This window comes from Oculina patagonica, chromosome 7, assembly GCF_052425735.1.
Source record: "Oculina patagonica isolate OP01 chromosome 7, crgOcupat, whole genome shotgun sequence".
Lineage (NCBI taxonomy): Eukaryota > Metazoa > Cnidaria > Anthozoa > Scleractinia > Oculinidae > Oculina > Oculina patagonica.
Window position 1 is genome coordinate 16423772 of NC_135764.1, and position 22467 is coordinate 16446238.

General features: G+C 41.9%; 1 protein-coding gene across 1 annotated transcript in view; it reads right to left on the bottom strand.

Annotated features, from left to right (window-relative positions):
• The window catches only part of LOC144659493 (meiosis-specific protein MEI4-like), a 221261-nt gene that overhangs the window by 141471 nt on the left and 57323 nt on the right, over window positions 1-22467 (bottom strand). The gene's annotated exons all lie outside the window — the stretch shown is intronic.

The window sequence follows — 22467 nt, forward strand, 5'->3', positions numbered from 1 at the left end:
ACAAGAGAGTCTATGAGAGTCCAAAATTCCTGATCACCAGTATCCCATGCAAGGGTTTGTGTGCACTTGTGTGATCCAAACTTTCCACTCGTGTTAAACATTTCAAGTAAAAGTTTTTGAGTTCTTTTCAGATAACAAGTTTTCTCTGGGAAATTGTAATTTTCGTCCGAGTTCTCTTTTCCGTTAGTATTTTAACCGATTACGTGATTCGTCAAATGAGATTTGGTCCAGAATCAGTACAAGTCGATCTGTTTTCTTCGTCTTTTAACGAATGACAACGAGTCTTCTTGTGGTTGAATTGTTACGTCACCTTTTTCTGAAAAAGGCAACAAAAGCAAGAAATATATCAGTTAACTATGTCAGATACGTTCTATGTAAAGTAGACAAATGTTATGATAAGCTTTAGTAGAAAGTGAATTTTTACTGTACTCAAACTGTAGTTAGTTATAAGCTGTTTCTAACATTCTTTGTTTTTTGTGTTATAACAAACATGGCAATGAGAAACACAAAGCAAACAAGACTGTCCTGTCTGGAAATTGATTCATGGTTTGAAATCTCTGGTATGTTAAACCTTTTTTGATGAATTTGTGGTAATTACGAGCTTCTTTGTTGTATCTTTTCATGTAATGATGGTGTCCTTATACATTGTAAGCATTCTCTTACTTGTTTTTCTAATCGCTGGCACAGCAGCTCAGTGAAATAGGGTTAGGTGTTTTTTTTTCTGGTGACTAGTATCCCATGCAAGGGTTTGTGTGCACCTGTTTTAGCCAAATTTTACAGTCCTCTTGACTGCTTCAAGTGAATGTTCGTCAAGCACCGTAAAGATAGAGTAAGGTTGCTCTAGGCCATTTTGGTTTTCGTCGGAGTTTTCATTTTCGTTGGTATTTCGCGCGATTACTTGATTCGTCAACTGACCAGCATTACACGATGATGTTCGCATTCTCCTTGTTCTTTTTTACGTGTTAAGCACGGCAGGTCAGTGAAATAGGGTTAGGTGATTTGGTGATCCTAGTTCATGCAACACTCTTCATGTAGATATTTGGTAAAATCACCGAAGGTGTTCTTCGGCTGCGTTTTTGGGGCTCGATGATTATATTTATATATTTGAAAACCGCCTGGTTTACAAGAGAGTCTATGAGAGTCCAAAATTCCTGATCACCAGTATCCCACGCAAGGGTTTGTGTGTACTTGTGGAATCCAAACTTTTCAGTCATGTTAACCGCTTCGGGTGAAAGTTCACAAGTTCCTTAAAGATAACAAGTTTCTTCTAGGCGATTTTAATTTCCGTCCGAGTTTTCATTTTCGTCCGTATTTCACGTGATTACTTGATTCGTCATCTGACCAGTATTAGACGTTGATATTCGCATTCTCCTTGTTTTATTAAGTCGTAAGGACGGCTGGTCAGTGAAAAAGGGTTGGATGGTTTGGTGATCCTAGTTCATGCAACAATCTTCATGTAGATATTTGGTAAAATCACCGAAGGTGTTCTTCGGCTGCGTTTTTTGGGCTCGATGATTATATTTATATATTTGAAAACCGCCTGGTTTACAAGAGAGTCTATGAGAGTCCAAAATTCCTGATCACCAGTATCCCATGCAAGGGTTTGTGTGCACTTGTGTGATCCAAACTTTCCACTCATGTTAAACATTTCAAGTAAAAGTTTTTGAGTTCTTTTCAGATAACAAGTTTTCTCTGGGAAATTGTAATTTTCGTCCGAGTTCTCTTTTCCGTTAGTATTTTAACCGATTACGTGATTCGTCAAATGACCAGAATCAGTACAAGTCGATCTGTTCTTCGTCTTTTAACGAATGACAACGAGTCTTCTTGTGGTTGAATTGTTACGTCACCTTTTTCTGAAAAAGGCAACAAAAGCAAGAAATATATCAGTTAACTATGTCAGATACGTTCTATGTAAAGTAGACAAATGTTATGATAAGCTTTAGTAGAAAGTGAATTTTTACTGTACTCAAACTGTAGTTAGTTATAAACTGTTTCTAACATTCTTTGTTTTTTGTGTTATAACACACATGGCAATGAGAAACACAAAGCAAACAAGACTGTCCTGTCTGGAAATTGATTCATGGTTTGAAATCTCTGGTATGTTAAACCTTTTTGATGATTTGTGGTAATTACGAGCTTCTTTGTTGTATCTTTTCTTCTCTTAATTACATGTATTGACAGTTTGTATTTCAGTACAATAAGGTAAACAGTGATTATTACAAACAAGTATTCATAATAACTATTATTATTTCGTTTAATGTTGTTTGATTTAATGACGTTTATATTTGCAGGCAAGAGTCATTGTCATATGTTAACAGTAACTTGAATTATTTATTGAACGGCTTTATTGTTATGCAGAATTATGACTTTACAGATTTTGTGCGCTAAGAAATGACGATTTTTAACCTAATTGTTACAGTTGGTATGTGCTCAATAATAGCGTATTTTAGCTTACTTGTTAAAAGTGTCGCGCGTGTGCTTTGAATTGAAGTCTTTAGCATTCTTGCCACAGTTGATGTTCGCTTAAATAATGACGTTTACAGCTTATTGTCTGTTACAGTTGCCGTGTGCTCAAGGGAGACTTTTTTTCAGTTACCGTGGTTTTTCAAATGATGTTTTGGGTTAACGCGTTGTATTTGCATATAACGCTTTTAGTTTACTTGTTACTGTTACTGTGCGCTTACATAGTTAGGTTTTAACATTTTTTTACTATTTTACTTGCGCTCACATATAATAGTTGAAGGTGATTATTGCACAGAGAAATCAATGGTCGTTTTCTTTTAAACAAGCATGGTGACCCCCTTTTTATTACATAATTTTGAAATTGAAAACTGACTCTCTATAATATATCTGTTAAGATTTTTTGATTTCCCGATTTTAAAATTTTTATTAAGATCCGTTTTTACGTTTTTCAACGGAAGCGTATAATTGCTTCAATAGACCTTTTATTTCATTACTTTATTTTTTTTCGGCAAAATTTTGGCGTTTTCCGTAACATGTTTGTGTCAGTAAAGGAAGATATTCATATTCTACTTCTATCAAAAGCATTCTGCTAGGTTTTGTAATAAACTAGCAAAGTACTTATAATCTGTATTTCTAGAGCGCAAGAACAAGCATGGTGACCCCCTCATTTTATTTCATTTATTTGATGTACTAGTTGTAATTTACAACCGGAAAAGTTTAAAAAAAATTGATTACAAATCCTTTTTAATGGAATTACCTTAAGTTTAGTTGTCACAGTTTTCGTACGCTTGTAAATGAGGTTTTTATCTTATAATTACTTCGGGGGATAATTACTCCCTGTGCACTCGCAAAGGACATTTTTAGTTTACTCTTCACAGTGTCCGTGCATTCACAAATGAAGTTTTAAGCTTACTTGTTAAAGTTTCCTTGCGTTTGCAAATGACGTTTTTAGCCTACTTGTTATTCGTTGCCCCGCGCCAAAATAACCTACTTGTTGCTCTTGCGCTCATTAATTACGTTTTAAGTCTGCTTATTACAGTTGCCGTGCGCTTTTGGCGCACTTTCTAAAGTTTCTGACCTTTTTTCACAGTCAAGATGCGCTCACGAATGACGTTTTTAGTCTTCTATTGTTTCTCACAATTGTTTTTTTTTTTCGTATTTGTAACAGTAGCTATGGGCTTTTAAACGAATATTTTTTATAAACTTATTACAGTTGGCTTGTGCTTAAAAATTACATATTAAGCCTGCTTGCTAAAGTGCACTCACAACTTACTTTTTGAGCCTCACAAATAATGTTTTTTTTAACCTACACTGGTTACATTGCTGTAGTATTGCAAATGTCGGTTTTTAGCTTGCTTGTATAAGGTGCGTGCGGTCACAACTGTGTTATTTAAACTTACTTTTCACAGTTGCCATGCGTTAAAAGAGACGTTTTGTAGCCTATTCGTTACATTTATTTTGAGCATCTGCCGTGAGCTCACACCTGATATTTTTAGCCTGCTTGTCGCAGCTGCCGTTCTCTCCCAAGTGTATGTTTTTAACTTACTTGTTCCAGTTGACTTGCGATCTCAGATGAACAAATAGCACAGCATGTACAGGTGTTTTGAAAGCTATTGTGGTGCGCTCACAACTGATGTTTTTAGTCTGCTTGTAAAAGGTGCCGTGCGCTCCAAGTGCTGTTTTGAGGCTACTCTTTCCATTTGCCGTGCAAACAGATTTGACATGTCTTAGCCTACACGTTCCAATTGCCATGCGCTTAAAACTGACGTTTGAATCCTACTGGTTACAGTTGCTGTACGCACACAGTGACAACTGACCTGGGCGCATACAAGTCACTTTTAATAACCTCCCTATAATATTTGCTTTCTGCTCACAAATGATGTATTTTTAGGTTCTTTTTACCGTTGCCGCGCGCCTGCAAATGACGTTTTATAGGGTAGTTGTTACAACTCACCCTGTAATTTACTGCCTGCTTTTTAATCCTGCTGTGCGCTTACAAATAACGTTTCTGACCTTATCATAACAGTTTAAGCCCGCTGATCAATGTGTTTAAGCCTAATTGTTTTATTTGCTCTCCTAACTGACGTTTTTAACCTACTTAAAATGGTGTTTTTACAAATGACTTTTTTGTTCACTTTTGACAGCAGCTGTGCTTTCATAAATGACGTTTTCTAGCCTAGTCTTTGCCGTTGCCGTGCGCTCACAAGTGACGTGTTTCAGAGTTCTTGTTCCAGTTGCCGTACGCTTACAGTTGAAGCTTTAAGCCTACTAGGTCTCAAATGACTTTTGCGGCCTTATTTTTCAAGCAACTGTGTGCTCGCAAATGCCTTTTCAAGCCAACTTAATAAAAATGTCACAAATGATGTTATTTAGCCTACATGTTACGTTTAGATACCATTGCATAAACATTGCCGCTTGCTCATTAATTAAGTTTAATGAACTCTTCTTTTTTATTTTAAGCACGCACTCAAACATATCTTCTCCTATAGCGATTATAAACAACTTATTTTTGTAAACTACGGTGCGTTCACAAGTCACATTTTATAGCCCACTTGTTACCGTTGCCCTTTGCTCAAAAATGACGTTTTTTAGTGTACGTTTTACAGGGCGCTGTATGCTCACAAATAATTTATTTTTATACACTTTATTTAGGTTTTTATTAGATTTTAAAGTGCATATCGTGTATTTTAATATTTTTAACGTAGTTTTTATCAATTTCATTAACTTTGTGATGTACATTTGATCATTTTTACAAGTATAATTTGCGCACTAGAAATGTTATAATTATTAATATTATATTGATGTGCAATTACGAATAACGTTTTTTGCTTTCTCGTTACAGTTGCGTGCACCCACAACTGTATTTTTTGTAATCTATTGATTACAGCCATTTGCCCGCAAGTGACGTTATTTTTTTACTTGGTCAACCTGCCATACGCTCTAAAATGGCATTTTCTACCCTACTAGTTACAGTTACCGTGCACTAACAAGCGAAAGTTTTTAGCGTATTGTTACCATGTGCAAGCTCTAAAATGACGTTTTAAGCTTACTTGTTACAGTTTCCCTGCGCTGACAAATGACGCTTACCTTGCATTTTTGGCGCTCACAAATGACGCAGTTGCCGCGCCTAAGAAAATACGTTTTTAGCCTATTTTTTGCTGCTGCCCTGAGCTTCCAAATTCCGTTTTTAGCAAAGTTCTTACTGTTGCAGTGATTTTAGAAATGACGTTCAGGGCTGTCTTTTTATAATTGATGTGTGCTTATTAATGACTTCTGAAGCTTACTTTTCACAATTTTTGCGCTTGGATATCACGAAGTTAGCTAAAACTTTACTATTGACCTACTCTTGCAAATGACATTTTTACTACTTATTTCCGTTTCCGTGTTCCTCTCAAAGACGTTTATACCCACATGCCATTGCCTTGCACTACGAAGTACCATTTCAAGCATACTTATTCACAAATGGCGCATTACTCTACTTCTTACAGTACCCGCGTGCTAAATAAAGAGTTCTCAAATGGCGCATTATCCTACTTCTTACAGTTCCTGCGCGCGCAATAAATATTTCTCAAATGGCGCATTACCATACTTGTTACAGATCTTGCGCGCTAAATAAAGAGTTTTCAAATGGCGCATTAACCTACTTGCTACAGTTCCTGCGCGCTCAAAAAAGAATTCACATATGGCGCATTAACCTACTTGTTAAAGATCTCGCGTGCTAAATAAAGAGTTTTCAAATGGCGCATTAACCTACTTGCTACAGTTCCTGCGAGCTCAATAAAGAGTTCTCAAATGGCACATTTCCCTACCTGTAAAGATTCCTGTGCGCTCAATAAAAAGTTCTCAAATAGCGCATTACCGTACCTGTAACGATTCCTGCGCGCTCAATAAAGAGTTCTCAAATAGCGCATTACCCAACTTGTAACGATTCCTGCGCGCTCAATAAAGAGTTCTCAAATGGCGCATTACCCTACCTGTAACGATTCCTGTGCGCTCAATAAAGAGTTCTCAAATAGCGCCTTACCCTAACTGTTACGATTCCTGCACGCTCAATAAAGAGTTTTCAAATGGCGCATTACCCTACCTGTAACAATTCCTGCGCGCTCAATAAAGAGTTCTCAAATGGCGCATTACCCTACCTGTAACGATTCCTGCGCGCTCAATAAAGAGTTTACAAATAGCGCATTACCCTACCTGTTACGGTTCCTGCGCGCTCAATAAAAATTTCTCAAATAGCGCATTACCCTACCTGTAACAATTCCTGCGCGCTCAATAAAGAGTTCTCAAATAGCGCATTACCCTACCTGTAACAATTCCTGCGCGCTCAATAAAGAGTTCTCAAATGGCGCATTACCCTACCTGTAACGATTCCAGCGCGCTCAATAAAGAGTTCTCAAATAGCCCATTACCCTATCTGTAACGATTCCAGCGCGCTCAATAAAGAGTTCTCAAATAGCGCATTACCCTACCTGTAACGATTCCAGCGCGCTCAATAAAGAGTTCTCAAATAGCGCATTACCCTACCTGTAACAATTCCTGCGCGCTCAATAAAGAGTTCTCAAATAGCCCATTACCTTACCTGTAACGATTCCTGTGCGCTCAATAAAGAGTTCTCAAATAGCGCATTACCCTAACTGTTACGATTCCTGCACGCTCAATAAAGAGTTTTCAAATGGCGCATTACCCTACCTGTAACAATTCCTGTGCGCTCAATAAAGAATTCTCAAATAGCCCATTACCCTACCTGTAACGATTCCTGCGCGCTCAATAAAGAGTTTACAAATAGCGCATTACCCTACCTGTTACGGTTCCTGCGCGCTCAATAAAAATTTCTCAAATAGCGCATTACCCTACCTGTAACGTTTCCTGCGCGCTCAATAAAGAGTTTACAAATAGCGCATTACCCTACCTGTTACGATTCCTGCGCGCTCAATAAAGAGTTTTCAAATGGCGCATTACCCTTCCTGTTACAGTTCCTGCGCGCTCAATAAAGAGTTCTCAAATGGCGCATTACCCTACCTGTTACGATTCCTGCGCGCTCAATAAAGAGTTTTCAAATAGCGCATTACCCTACCTGTTACAGTTCCAAAGCGCGCAATAAAGAGTTCTTAAATGACGCATTACCCTACCTGTAACGATTCCTGCGCGCTCAATAAAGAGTTTTCAAATCGCGCATTACCCTACCTGTTACAGTTCCAAAGCGCGCAATAAAGAGTTCTTAAATGACGCATTACCCTACCTGTAACGATTCCTGGCGCCAATAAAGATTCAAATAGCGCATTACCCTACCTGTAACGATTCCTGCGCGCCCAATAAAGAGTTCTCAAATAGCGCATTACCCTACATGTTACGATTCCTGCGCGCTCAATAAAGAGTTCTCAAATAGCGCATTACCCTACCTGTTACGATTCCTGCGCGTTCAATAAAGAGTTCTCAAATAGCGCGTTACCCTACCTGTTACGGTTCCTGCGCGCTCAATAAAGAGTTCTCAAATAGCGCATTACCCTACCTGTTACGTTTCCTGCGCGCTCAATAAAGAGTTCTCAAATAGCGCATTACCCTACCTGTAACGATTCCTGCGCGCTAAATAAAGAGTTTTCAAATAGCGCATTACCCTACCTGTTACAGTTCCTGCGCGATCAATAAAGAGTTTTCAAATAGCGCATTACACTACCTGTAACGATTCCTGCGCGCTCAGTAAAGAGTTCTCAAATAGCGCATTACCCTACCTGTTACGGTTCCTGCGCGCTCAATAAAAACTTCTCAAATAGCACATTACCCTACCTGTAACGATTCCTGCGCGCTCAATAAAGAGTTTACAAATAGCGCATTACCCTACCTGTTACGGTTCCTGCGCGCTCAATATAAATTTCTCAAATAGCGCATTACCCTACCTGTAACGATTCCTGCGCGCTCAATAAAGAGTTTACAAATAGCCCATTACCCTACCTGTTACGGTTCCTGCGCGCTCAATAAAAATTTCTCAAATAACGCATTACCCTACCTGTAACGAGTCCTGCGCGCTCAATAAAGAGTTTACAAATAGCGCATTACCCTACCTGTAACGATTCCTGTGCGCTCAATAAAGAGTTCTAAAATAGCGCATTACCCTAACTGTTACGATTCCTGCACGCTCAATAAAGAGTTTTCAAATGGCGCATTACCCTACCTGTTACGATTCCTGCGCGCTCAATAAAGAGTTCTCAAATAGCGCATTACCCTATCTGTAACGATTCCTGCGCGCTCAATAAAGAGTTCTCAAATGGCGCATTACCCTACCTGTAACGATTCTGGTGCGCTCAATAAAGAGTTCTATTTTCAAATAGCGCATTACCCTACCTGTTACGGTTCCTGCGCGCTCAATAACGAGTTCTCAAATAGCGCATTATCCTACCTGTAACGATTCCTGTGCGCTCAATAAAGAGTTCTAAAAAAGCGCATTACCCTACTTGTCACAGTTCCTGCGCGCTTAATAAAGAGTTCTCAAATAGCGCATTACCCTACCTGTTACGATTCTTGCGCGTTCAATAAAGAGTTCTCAAATAGCGCATTACCCTACCTGTTACGGTTCCTGCGCGCTCAATAAAGAGTTCTCAAATAGCGCATTACCCTACCTGTTACGGTTCCTGCGCGCTCAATAAAGAGTTCTCTAATAGCGCATTACCCTACCTGTAAAGATTCCTGCGCGCTCAATAAAGAGTTCTCAAATAGCGCATTACCCTACCTGTTACGGTTCTTGCGCGCTCAATAAAGAGTTCTCAAATAGCGCATTACCCTACCTGTTACGGTTCCTGTGCGCTCAATAAAGAGTTCTCAAATAGCGCCTTACCCTACCTGTAACGATTCCTGCGCGCTCAATAAATAGTTCTCAAATAGCGCATTACCCTACCTGTTACGATTCCTGCGCGCTCAATAAAGAGTTCTCAAATAGCGCATTACCCTACTTGTCACAGTTCCTGCGCGCTTAATAAAGAGTTCTCAAATAGCGCATTACCCTACCTGTAACGATTCCTGCGCGCTCAATAAAGAGTTCTCAAATAGCGCATTACCCTACCTGTTACGATTCCTGCGCGCTCAATAAAGAGTTCTCAAATAGCGCATTACCCTACCTGTTACAGTTCCTGCGCGCTCAATAAAGAGTTCTCAAATAGCGCATTACCCTACCAATAACGATTCCTACGCGCTCAATAAAGAGTTGTCAAATAGCGCATTACCCTACCTGTTACGATTCCTGTGCGCTCAATAAAGAGTTCTCAAATAGCGCATTACCCTACCTATAACGATTGCTACGCGCTCAATAAAGAGTTCTCAAATAGCGCATTACCCTACTTGTCACAGTTCCTTCGCGCTCAATAAAGAGTTTACAAATAGCGCATTACCCTACCTGTTACAGTTCCTGCGCGCTCAATAAAGAGTTTACAAATAGCGCATTACCCTACCTGTTGAAGTTCCTGCGCGCTCAATAAAAAGATTTCAAATAGCGCACTACCCTACCTGTTACGGTTCTTGCGCGTTCAATAAAAGTTCTCAAATAGCGCATTATCCTACCTGCTACGGTTCCTGCGCGCTCAATAAATAGTTCTCAAATGGCGCATTACCCTACCTGTTACAGTTTCTGCGCGCTCAATAAAGAGTTCTCAAATAGCGCATTACCCTACTTGTCACAGTTCCTGCGCGCTCAATAAAGAGTTTTCAAATAGCGCATTACCCTACCTGTTACGATTCCTGCGCGCTCAATAAAGAGTTTTCAAATAGCGCATTACCCTACCTGTTGAAGTTCCTGCGCGCTCAATAAAAAGATTCTCAAATAGCGCACTACCCTACCTGTTACGGTTCTTGCGCGCTCAATAAAGAGTTCTCAAATAGCGCATTATCCTACCTGCTACGGTTCCTGCGCGCTCAATAAATAGTTCTCAAATGGCGCATTACCCTACCTGTTACAGTTTCTGCGCGCTCAATAACGAGTTCCCAAATAGGGCATTACCCTACTTGTCACAGTTCCTGCGCGCTTAATAAAGAGTTCTCAAATAGCGCATTACCCTACCTGTTACGATTCCTGCGCGCTCAATGAAGAGTTTTCAAATAACGCATTACCCTACTTGTCACAGTTCCTGCGCGCTTAATAAAGAGTTCTCAAATAGCGCATTACCCTACCTGTTACGATTCCTGCGCGCTCAATAAAGAGTTCTCAAATAGCGCATTACCCTACCTGTTACGGTTCCTGCGCGCTCAATAAAGAGTTCTCAAATAGCGCATTACCCTACTTGTGACGGTTCCTGTGCGCTCAATAAAGAGTTCTCAAATAGCGCATTACCCTACCTGTTACGATTCCTGCGCGCTCAATAAAGAGTTTTCAAATAGCGCATTACCCTACCTGTTACGATTTCTGTGCGCTCAATAAAGAGTTCTCAAATAGCGCATTACCCTACCTGTTACATTTCCTGCGCGCTCAATAAAGAGTTCTCAAATAGCGCATTACCCTACTTGTCACAGTTCCTGCGCGCTCAATAAAGAGTTCTCAAATAGCGCATTACTCTACCTGTTACGATTCCTACGCGCTCAATAAAGAGTTCTCAAATAGCGCATTACCCTACTTGTCACAGTTCCTACGCGCTTAATAAAGAGTTCTCAAATAGCGAATTACCCTACCTGTTACGATTCCTGCGCGCTCAATAAAGAGTTCTCAAATAGCGCATTACCCTACCTGTTACCGGTTCCTGTGCGCTCAATAAAGAGTTCTCAAATAGCGCATTACCCTACCTGTTACGGTTCCTGTGCGCTCAATAGAGAGTTCTCAAATAGCGCATTACCCTACCTGTTACAGTTTCTGCGCGCTCAATAAAGAGTTCTCAAATAGCGCATTACCCTACCTGTTCTAAACAGTTCTCAAATAGCGCATTGCCCTACCTGTTACGATTGCTGCGCGCTCAATAAAGAGTTCTTCAAATAGCGCATTACCCTACTTGTCACAGTTCCTTCGCGCTCAATAAAGAGTTTTCAAATAGCGCATTACCCTACCTGTTACAGTTCCTGCGCGCTCAATAAAGAGTTTTCAAATAGCGCATTACCCTACCTGTTACAGTTCCTGCGCGCTCAATAAAGAGTTCTCAAATAGCGCATTACCCTACCTGTTACGGTTCCTGCGCGCTCAATAAAGAGTTCTCAAATAGCGCATTACCCTACTTGTGACGGTTCCTGCGCGCTCAATAAAGAGTTCTCAAATAGCGCATTACCCTACCTGTTACGATTCCTGCGCGCTCAATAAAGAGTTTTCAAATAGCGCATTACCCTACCTGTTACGATTCCTGCGCGCTCAATAAAGAGTTCTCAAATAGCGCATTACCCTACCTGTTACATTTCCTGCGCGCTCAATAACGAGTTCCCAAATAGCGCATTACCTTACCTGTTACAGTTCCTGTGCGCTCAATAACGAGTTCTCAAATAGCGCATTACCCTACTTGTCACAGTTCCTGCGCGCTTAATAAAGAGTTCTCAAATAGCGCATTACCCTACCTGTTACGATTCCTACGCGCTCAATAAAGAGTTTTCAAATAGCGCATTACCCTACTTGTCACAGTTCCTACGCGCTTAATAAAGAGTTCTCAAATAGCGAATTACCCTACCTGTTACGATTCCTGCGCGCTCAATAAAGAGTTCTCAAATAGCGCATTACCCTACCTGTTACCGGTTCCTGTGCGCTCAATAAAGAGTTCTCAAATAGCGCATTACCCTACCTGTTACGATTCCTGCGCGCTCAATAAAGAGTTCTCAAATAGCGCATTACCCTACCTGTTACCGGTTCCTGTGCGCTCAATAAAGAGTTCTCAAATAGCGCATTACCCTACCTGTTACGGTTCCGGTGCGCTCAATAGAGAGTTCTCAAATAGCGCATTACCCTACCTGTTACAGTTTCTGCGCGCTCGATAAAGAGTTCTCAAATGGCGCATTACCCTACCTGTTTAAACAGTTCTCAAATAGCGCATTGCCCTACCTGTTACGATTGCTGCGCGCTCAATGAAGAGTCTTCAAATAACGCATTACCCTACTTGTCACAGTTCCTTCGCGCTCAATAAAGAGTTTACAAATAGCGCATTACCCTACCTGTTACAGTTCCTGCGCGCTCAATAAAGAGTTTTCAAATAGCTCATTACCCTATTTGTTACAGTTCCTGCGCGCTCAATAAAAAGTTCTCAAATAGCCCATCACTCTACCTGTTACGGTTCCTGTGCACTCAATAAAGAGTTCTCAAATAGCGCATTACCCAACCTGTTACAGTTTCTGCGCGCTCAATAAAGAGTTCTCAAATGGCGCATTACCCTACCTGTTTAAACAGTTCTCAAATAGCGCATTACCCTACCTGTTACGATTGCTGCGCACTCAATGAAGAGTCTTCAAATAACGCATTACCCTACTTGTCACAGTTCCTTCGCGCTCAATAAAGAGTTTACAAATAGCGCATTACCCTACCTGTTACAGTTCCTGCGCGCTCAATAAAGAGTTTACAAATAGCGCATTACCCTACCTGTTACAGTTCCTGCGCGCTCAATAAAAAGTTCTCAAATAGCCCATCACTCTACCTGTTACGGTTCCTGTGCACTCAATAAAGAGTTCTCAAATAGCGCATTACCCTACATGTTACGATTCCTGCGCGCTCAATAAAGAGTTCTCAAATAGCGCATTATCCCTACCTGTTACGATTCCTGCGCGTTCAATAAAGAGTTCTCAAATAGCGCATTACCCTACCTGTAACGATTCCTGCGCGCTAAATAAAGAGTTCTCAAATAGCGCATTACCCTACCTGTAACGATTCCTGCGCGCTCAATAAAGAGTTCTCAAATAGCGCATTACCCTACCTGTTACGGTTCCTGCGGTCTCAATAAAGAGTTCTCAAATAGCGCATTACCCTACCTGTAACGATTCCTGCGCGCTTAATAAAGAGTTCTCAAATAGCGCATTACCCTACCTGTTACGGTTCCTGAGCGCTCAATAAAGAGTTCTCAAATAGCGCATTACCCTACCTGTTACGATTCCTGCGCGCTCAATAAAGAGTTTTCAAATAACGCATGACCCTTCTTGTCACAGTTCCTGCGCGCTCAATAAAGAGTTCTCAAATAGCGCATTACCCTACCTGTAACGATTCCTACGCGCTTAATAAAGAGTTCTCAAATAGCGCATTACCCTACCTGTTACGATTCCTGCGCGCTCAATAAAGAGTTCTCAAATAGCGCATTACCCTACCTATAACGATTCCTGCGCGCTCAATAAAGAGTTCTCAAATAGTGCATTACCCTACCTGTTACAGTTCCTGCGCACTCAATGAAGAGTTCTCAAATAGCGCATTACCCTACCTGTTACGATTCCTGCGCGCTCAATGAAGAGTTTTCAAAGAACGCATTACCCTACTTGTCACAGTTCCTGCGCGCTTAATAAAGAGTTCTCAAATAGCGCATTACCCTACCTGTTACGATTCCTGCGCGCTCAATAAAGAGTTCTCAAATAGCGCATTACCCTACCTGTAACGGTTCCTGTGCGCTCAATAAAGAGTTCTCAAATAGCGCATTACCCTACCTGTTACAATTCCTGCGCGCTCAATAAAGAGTTCTCAAATAGCGCATTACCCTACCTGTTACGATTCCTGCGCGCTCAATAAAGAGTTTTCAAATAGCGCATTACCCTACTTGTCACAGTTCCTGCGCGCTCAATAACGAGTTCTCAAATAGCGCATTACCCTACCTGTTACGGTTCCTGCGCGCTCAATAAAGAGTTCTCAAATAGCGCATTACCCTACCTGTTACGATTCCTGCGCGCTCAATAAAGAGTTTTCAAATAGCGCATTACCCTACCTGTTACGGTTCTTGCGCGCTCAATAAAGAGTTCTCAAATAGCGCATTACCCTTCTTGTCACAGTTCCTGTGCGCTCAATAAAGAGTTCTCAAATAGCGCATTACCCTACCTGTTACGGTTCCTGCGCGCTCAATAAAGAGTTCTCAAATAGCGCATTACCCTACCTGTTACGATTCCTGCGCGCTCAATAAAGAGTTTTCAAATAGCGCATTACCCTACCTGTTACGGTTCTTGCGCGCTCAATAAAGAGTTCTCAAATAGCGCATTACCCTACCTGTTACGGTTCCTGCGCGCTCAATAAAGAGTTTTCAAATAGCGCATTACCCTACCTGTTACGATTTCTGTGCGCTCAATAAAGAGTTCTCAAATAGCGCATTACCCTACCTGTTACGAGTTCCTGCGCGCTCAATAACGAGTTCTCAAATAGCGCATTACGCTACTTGTCAGAGTTCCCGCGCGCTTAATAAAGAGTTCTCAAATAGCGCATTACCCTACCTGTTACGATTCCTGCGCGCTCAATAAAGAGTTCTCAAATAGCGCATTACCCTACCTGTTACGGTTCCTGTGCACTTAATAAAGAGTTCTCAAATAGCGCATTACCCTACCTGTTACGATTCCTGCGCGCTCAATGAAGAGTTTTCAAATAACGCATTACCCTACTTGTCACAGTTCCTGCGCGCTTAATAAAGAGTTCTCAAATAGTGCATTACCCTACCTGTTACAGTTCCTGTGCGCTCAATAAAGATTTTTTAAATAGCGCATTACCCTACCTGTTACGGTTCCTGTGCGCTCAATAAAGAGTTCTCAAATAGCGCACTACCCTACCTGTTACGATTCCTGCGCGCTCAATAAAGAGTTCTCAAATAGTGCATTACCCTACCTGTTACGATTCCTGTGCGCTCAATAAAGAGTTCTCAAATAGCGCATTACCCTACCTGTTACGATTCCTGCGCGCTCAATAAAGAGTTCTCAAATAGCGCATTACCCTACCTGTTACGATTCCTGCGCGCTCAATAAAGAGTTCTTAAATAGCGCATTACCCTACCTGTTACGGTTCCTGTTCGCTCAATAAAGAGTTCTCAAATAGGGCATTACCCTACCTGTTACGATTCCTGCGCGCTCAATGAAGAGTTTTCAAATAACGCATGACCCTACTTGTCACAGTTTCTGCGCGCTTAATAAAGAGTTCTCAAATAGCGCATTACCCTACCTATAACGATTCCTACGCGCTCAATAAAGAGTTCTCAAATATCGCATTACCCTACCTGTTACGATTCCTGTGTGCTCAATAAAGAGTTCTTAAATAGCGCATTACCCTACCTATAACGATTCCTACGCGCTCAATAAAGAGTTCTCAAATATCGCATTACCCTACCTGTTACGATTCCTGCGCGCTCAATAAAGAGTTCTCAAATAGGGCATTACCCTTCTTGTCACAGTTCCTGCGCGCTCAATAACGAGTTCTCAAATAGCGCATTACCCTACCTGTTACGGTTCCTGCGCGCTCAATAAAGAGTTCTCAAATAGCGCATTACCCTTCTTGTCACAGTTCCTGCGCGCTCAATAACGAGTTCTCAAATAGCGCATTACCCTACCTGTTACGGTTCCTGCGCGCTCAATAAAGAGTTCTCAAATAGCGCATTACCCTACCTGTTACGATTCCTGCGCGCTCAATAAAGAGTTTTCAAATAGCGCATTACCCTACCTGTTACGGTTCTTGCGCGCTCAATAAAGAGTTCTCAAATAGCGCATTAACCTACCTGCTACTGTTTCGTGCTCGCTCAATAAAGAGTTCTCAAATAGCGCATTACCCTACCTGTTACGATTTCTGTGCGCTCAATAAAGAGTTCTCAAATAGCGCATTACCCTACCTGTTACAGTTCCTGCGCGCTCAACAACGAGTTCTCAAATAGCGCATTACCGTACTTGTCACAGTTCCCGCGCGCTTAATAAAGAGTTCTCAAAAAGCTCATTACCCTACCTGTTACGATTCCTACGCGCTTAATGAAGAGTTTTCAAATAGCGCATTACCCTACTTGTCACAGTTCCTACGTGCTTAATAAAGAGTTCTCAAATAGCGCATTACCCTACCTGTAACGATTTCTGCGCACTCAATGAAGCGTTCTCAAATAGCGCATTACCCTACCTGTTACGATTCCTGTGCGCTCAATAAAGAGTTCTCAAATAGCGCATTACCCTACCTGTTACGGTTCCTGTGCGCTCAATAAAGAGTTCTCAAATAGCGCATTACCCTGCCTGTTACGATTCCTGCGCGCTCAATAAAGAGTTCTCAAATAGTGCATTACCCCACCTGTTACGATTCCTGTGCGCTCAATAAAGAGTTCTCAAATAGCGCATTACCCTACCTGTTACGGTTCCTGTGCGCTCAATAAAGAGTTCTCAAATAGCCTCCCTCCGCGGGGCAAAAAGTGCATTACCCCACCTGTTACGATTTCTGTGCGCTCAATAAAGAGTTCTCAAATAGCGCATTACCCTACTTGTTACGATTCCTGCGCGCTCAATGAAGAGTTCTCAAATAGCGCATTACCCTACTTGTTACAGTTCCTGCGCGCTTAATAAATAGTTCTCAAATATCGCATTACCCTACCTGTTACGATTCCTGCGCGCTCAATGAAGAGTTTTCAAAAAACGCATTAACCTACTTGTACAGTTCCTGCGCGCTTAATAAAGAGTTTTTAAATAGCGCATTACCCTACCTGTTACGGTTCCTGCGCGCTCAATAAAGAGTTCTCAAATAGCGCATTACCCTACCTGTTACGATTCCTGCGCGCTCAATAAAGAGTTCTCAAATAGCGCATTACCCTACCTGTTACGATTCCTGCGCGCTCAATAAAGAATTCTCAAATAGCGCATTACCCTACCTGTTACGATTCCTGCGCGCTCAATAAAGAGTTCTCAAATAGCGCATTACCCTACCTGTTACGATTCCTGCGCGCTCAATGAAGAGTTTTCAAATAACGCATGACCCTACTTGACACAGTTCCTGCGCGCTTAATAAAGAGTTCTCAAATAGCGCATTACCCTACCTATTACGATTCCTACGCGCTCAATAAAGAGTTCTCAAATAGCGCATTACCCTACCTGTTACGATTCCTGTGCGCTCAATAAAGAGTTCTCAAATAGCGCATTACCCTTCCTGTTACGAGTTCCTGCGCGCTCAATAAAGAGTTCTCAAATAGCGCATTACCCTACCTGTTACGGTTCCTGCGCGCTCAATAAAGAGTTCTCAAATAGCGCATTACCCTGCCTGTTACGATTCCTGCGCGCTCAATAAAGAGTTCTCAAATAGCGCATTACCCTACCTGTTACGGTTCCTGCGCGCTCAATAAAGAGTTCTCAAATAGCGCATTACCCTACCTGTTACGATTCCTGCGCGCTCAATAAAGAGTTCTCAAATAGCGCATTACCCTACCTGTTACGATTCCTGCGCGCTCAATAAAGAGTTTTCAAATAGGGCATACCCTGCCTGTACGATTCCTGCGCGCTCATAGATCTCAAATAGCGCATACCCTACCTGTAACGATTCCGCGCGCCAATAAAGAGTCTCAAATAGCGCATTACCCTACCTGTTACGGTTCCTGCGCGCCAAAAAGAATTCTCAAATAGCGCATACCTTCTTGTCACAGTTGCTGCGCGCTCAATAAAGAGTTCTCAAATAGCGCATTAACCTACCTGCTACTGATTCCTGCGCGCTCAATAAAGAGTTCTCAAATAGCGCATTACCCTACCTGTTACGATTCCTGCGCGCTCAATAAAGAGTTCTCAAATAGCGCATTACCCTACCTGTTACAGTTCCTGCGCGCTCAATAAAGAGTTCTCAAATAGCGCATTACCCTACTTGTCACAGTTCCCGCGCGCTTAATAAAGAGTTCTCAAAAAGCTCATTACCCTACCTGTTACGATTCCTACGCGCTCAATGAAGAGTTTTCAAATAGCGCATTACCCTACTTGTCACAGTTCCTACGTGCTTAATAAAGAGTTCTCAAATAGCGCATTACCCTACCTGTAACGATTTCTGCGCACTCAATGAAGCGTTCTCAAATAGCGCATTACCCTACCTGTTACGATTCCTGTGCGCTCAATAAAGAGTTCTCAAATAGCGCATTACCCTACCTGTTACGGTTCCTGTGCGCTCAATAAAGAGTTCTCAAATAGCGCATTACCCTGCCTGTTACGATTCCTGCGCGCTCAATAAAGAGTTCTCAAATAGTGCATTACCCCACCTGTTACGATTCCTGTGCGCTCAAGAAAGAGTTCTCAAATAGCGCATTACCCTACCTGTTACGGTTCCTGTGCGCTCAATGAAGAGTTCTCAAATAACGCATTACCCTACTTGACACGAGTTCCTGCGCGCTCAATAAAGAGTTCTCAAATAGTGCATTACCCCACCTGTTACGATTTCTGTGCGCTCAATAAAGAGTTCTCAAATAGCGCATTACCGTACTTGTTACGATTCCTGCGCGCTCAATAAAGAGTTCTCAAATAGCGCATTACCCTACCTGTTACGGTTCCTGTGCGCTCAATGAATAGTTCTCAAATAGCGCATTACCCTACCTGTTACGATTCCTGCGCGCTCAATGAAGAGTTTTCAAAAAACGCATTAACCTACTTGTCACAGTTCCTGCACGCTTAATAAAGAGTTTTCAAATAGCGCATTACCCTACCTGTTACGATTCCTGCGCGCTCAATAAAGAATTCTCAAATAGCGCATTACCCTACCTGTTACGATTCCTGCGCGCTCAATAAAGAGTTCTCAAATAGCGCATTACCCTACCTGTTACGATTCCTGCGCGCTCAATAAAGAGTTCTCAAATAGGGCATTACCCTGCCTGTTACGATTCCTGCGCGCTCAATAAAGAATTCCCAAATAGCGCATTACCCTACCTGTTACGATTCCTGCGCACTCAATAAAGAGTTCTCAAATAGCGCATTACCCACCGTTACGGTCCGTGCACCAAAAAGAGCCAAATAGTGCATACCCACCAAACGACCTGCGCGCCAATGAAGAGCAAATAACGCATGACCCACGCACAGTTCCTGCGCGCTCAATAACGAGTTCTCAAATAGCGCATTACCCTACCTGTTACGGTTCCTGTGCGCTCAATGAATAGTTCTCAAATAGCGCATTACCCTACCTGTTACGATTCCTGCGCGCTCAATGAAGAGTTTTCAAAAAACGCATTACCCTACTTGTCACAGTTCCTGCACGCTTAATAAAGAGTTCTCAAATAGCACATTACCCTACCTGTTACGATTCCTGCGCGCTCAATAAAGAGTTCTCAAATAGCGCATTACCCTATATGTTACGATTCCTGCGCGCTCAATAAAGAGTTCTCAAATAGCGCATTACCCTACCTGTTACGATTCCTGCGCGCTCAATAAAGAGTTCTCAAATAGCGCATTACCCTACCTGTTACGGTTCCTGTGCAGTTAATAAAGAGTTCTCAAATAGCGCATTACCCTACCTGTTACGATTCCTGCACGCCCAATGAAGAGTTTTCAAATAACGCATTACCCTACTTGTCACAGTTCCTGCGCGCTTAATAAAGAGTTCTCAAATAGTGCATTACCCTACCTGTTACAGTTCCTGTGCGCTCAATAAAGAGTTTTCAAATAGCGCATTACCCTACCTGTTACGGTTCCTGCGCGCTCAATAAATACTTCTCAAATAGGGCATTACCCTACCTGTTACGATTCCTGCGCGCTCAATAAAGAGTTCTCAAATAGCGCATTACCCTACCTGTTACGATTCCTGCGCGCTCAATAAAGAATTCTCAAATAGCGCATTACCCTGCCTGTTACGATTCCTGCGCGCTCAATAAAGAGTTCTCAAATAGCGCATTACCCTACCTGTTACGGTTCCTGCGCACTCAATAAAGAGTTATCAAATAGCGCATTACCCTACCTGTTACGAGTTCCTGCGCGATCAATAAAGAGTTTTCAAATAGCGCATTACACTACCTGTAACGATTCCTGCGCGCTCAATAAAGAGTTCTCAAATAGGGCATTACCCTACCTGTTACGGTTCCTGCGCGCTCAATAAAGAATTTCTCAAATAGCGCATTACCCTACCTGTAACGATTCCTGCGCGCTCAATAAAGAGTTCTACAAATAGCGCATTACCCTACCTGTTACGGTTCCTGCGCACTCAATATAAATTTCTCAAATAGCGCATTACCCTACCTATAACGATTCCTGCGCGCTCAATAAAGAGTTTACAAATAGCCCATTACCCTACCTGTTACGGTTCCCGCGCTCAATAAAATTTCTCAAATAACGCATACCCTACCGAACGAGTCCTGCGCGCCAATAAAGAGTTTACAAATAGCGCATACCCTACCTGCTACGGTTCCGCGCGCTCAATAAATAGTTCTCAAATGGCGCATTACCCTACTTGTTACAGTTCCTGCGCGCTCAATAACGAGTTCCCAAATAGCGCATTACCCTACCTGTTACGGTTCCTGCGCGCTCAATGAAGAGTTCCCAAATAGCGCATTACCCTACCTGTTACGATTCCTGCGCGCTCAATGAAGAGTTTTCAAATAACGCATTGCCCTACTTGTCACAGTTCCTGCGCGCTTAATAAAGAGTTCTCAAATAGCGCATTACCCCACCTGTTACGATTCCTGCGCACTCAATAAAGAGTTCTCAAATAGCGCATTACCCTACCTGCTACGGTTCCTGCGCGCTCAATAAAGAGTTTTCAAATGGCGCATTACCCTACCTGTTACGGTTCCTGCGCGCTCAATAAAGAGTTCTCAAATAGCGCATTACCCTACCCGTTACGATTCTTGCGCGTTCATTAAAGAGTTCTCAAATAGGGCATTACCCTGCCTGTTACGGTTCCTGCGCACTCAATAAAGAGTTCTCAAATAGCGCATTACCCTACCTGTTACGATTCCTGCGCGCTCAATGAAGAGTTTTCAAATAACGCATTACCCTACTTGTCACAGTTCCTGCGCGCTCAATAACGAGTTCTCAAATAGTGCATTACCCTACCGGTTACGATTCCTGCGCGCTCAATAAAGAGTTCTGAAATAGCGCATTACCCTACCTGTTACGATTGCTGCGCGCTCAATGAAGAGTTCTCAAATAGCGCATTACCCTTCTTGTCACAGTTCCTGCGCGCTCAATAAAGAGTTCTCAAATAGCGCATTACCCTACCTATAACGATTCCTGCGCGCTCAATGAAGAGTTTTCAAATAACGCATGACCCTACTTGTCACAGTTCCTGCGCGCTTAATAAAGAGTTCTCAAATAGCGCATTACTTTACCCACAACGATTCCTACGCGCTCAATAAAGAGTTCTCAAATATCGCATTACCCTACCTGTTACGATTCCTGTGCGCTCAATAAAGAGTTCTCAAATAGCGCATTACTCTACCTATAACGATTGCTACGCGCTCAATAAAGAGTTCTCAAATAGTGCATTACTCTACCTATAACGATTGCTACGCGCTCAATAAAGAGTTCTCAAATAGCGCATTACTCTACCTATAACGATTGCTACGCGCTTAATAAAGAGTTCTCAAATAGTGCATTACTCTACCTATAACGATTGCTACGCGCTCAATAAAGAGTTCTCAAATAGCGCATTACCCTACCTGTTACAGTTCCTGCGCGCTCAATAAAGAGTTCTCAAATAGCGCATTACCATACCTGTAACGATTCCTGCGCGCTCAATAAAGAGTTTACAAATAGCGCATTACCCTACCTGTTAAAGTTCCTGCGCGCTCAATAAAAAGTTTTCAAATAGCGCATTACCCTACCTGTTACGGTTCCTGCGCGCTTAGTAAAGAGTTTTCAAATAGCGCATTACCCTACCTGTTACGGTTGCTGTGCGCTCAATAAAGAGTTCTCAAATAGCGCTTGGTTGCGAATAGGGAGAAAATGACGTCAAAGGCTCCAAAATACTTCACGGGTTGAAATTATAATAACAATATGTATTGAAAATCACGCGAAAAGAAACAAAAACTTTGGACTTGTTTTTCGTGCAATTTTCTATGCTGATTGTTATTCTAATTTCAACCCGTGAGGTAAACGTTAAAATAAAACGAATTCTGATGTTCGTAATGGATTGAAAATTGGCAAGGTGAATAAGAAAGTCTTATTGTACACGAAACTGTAAAAAAATGGAAA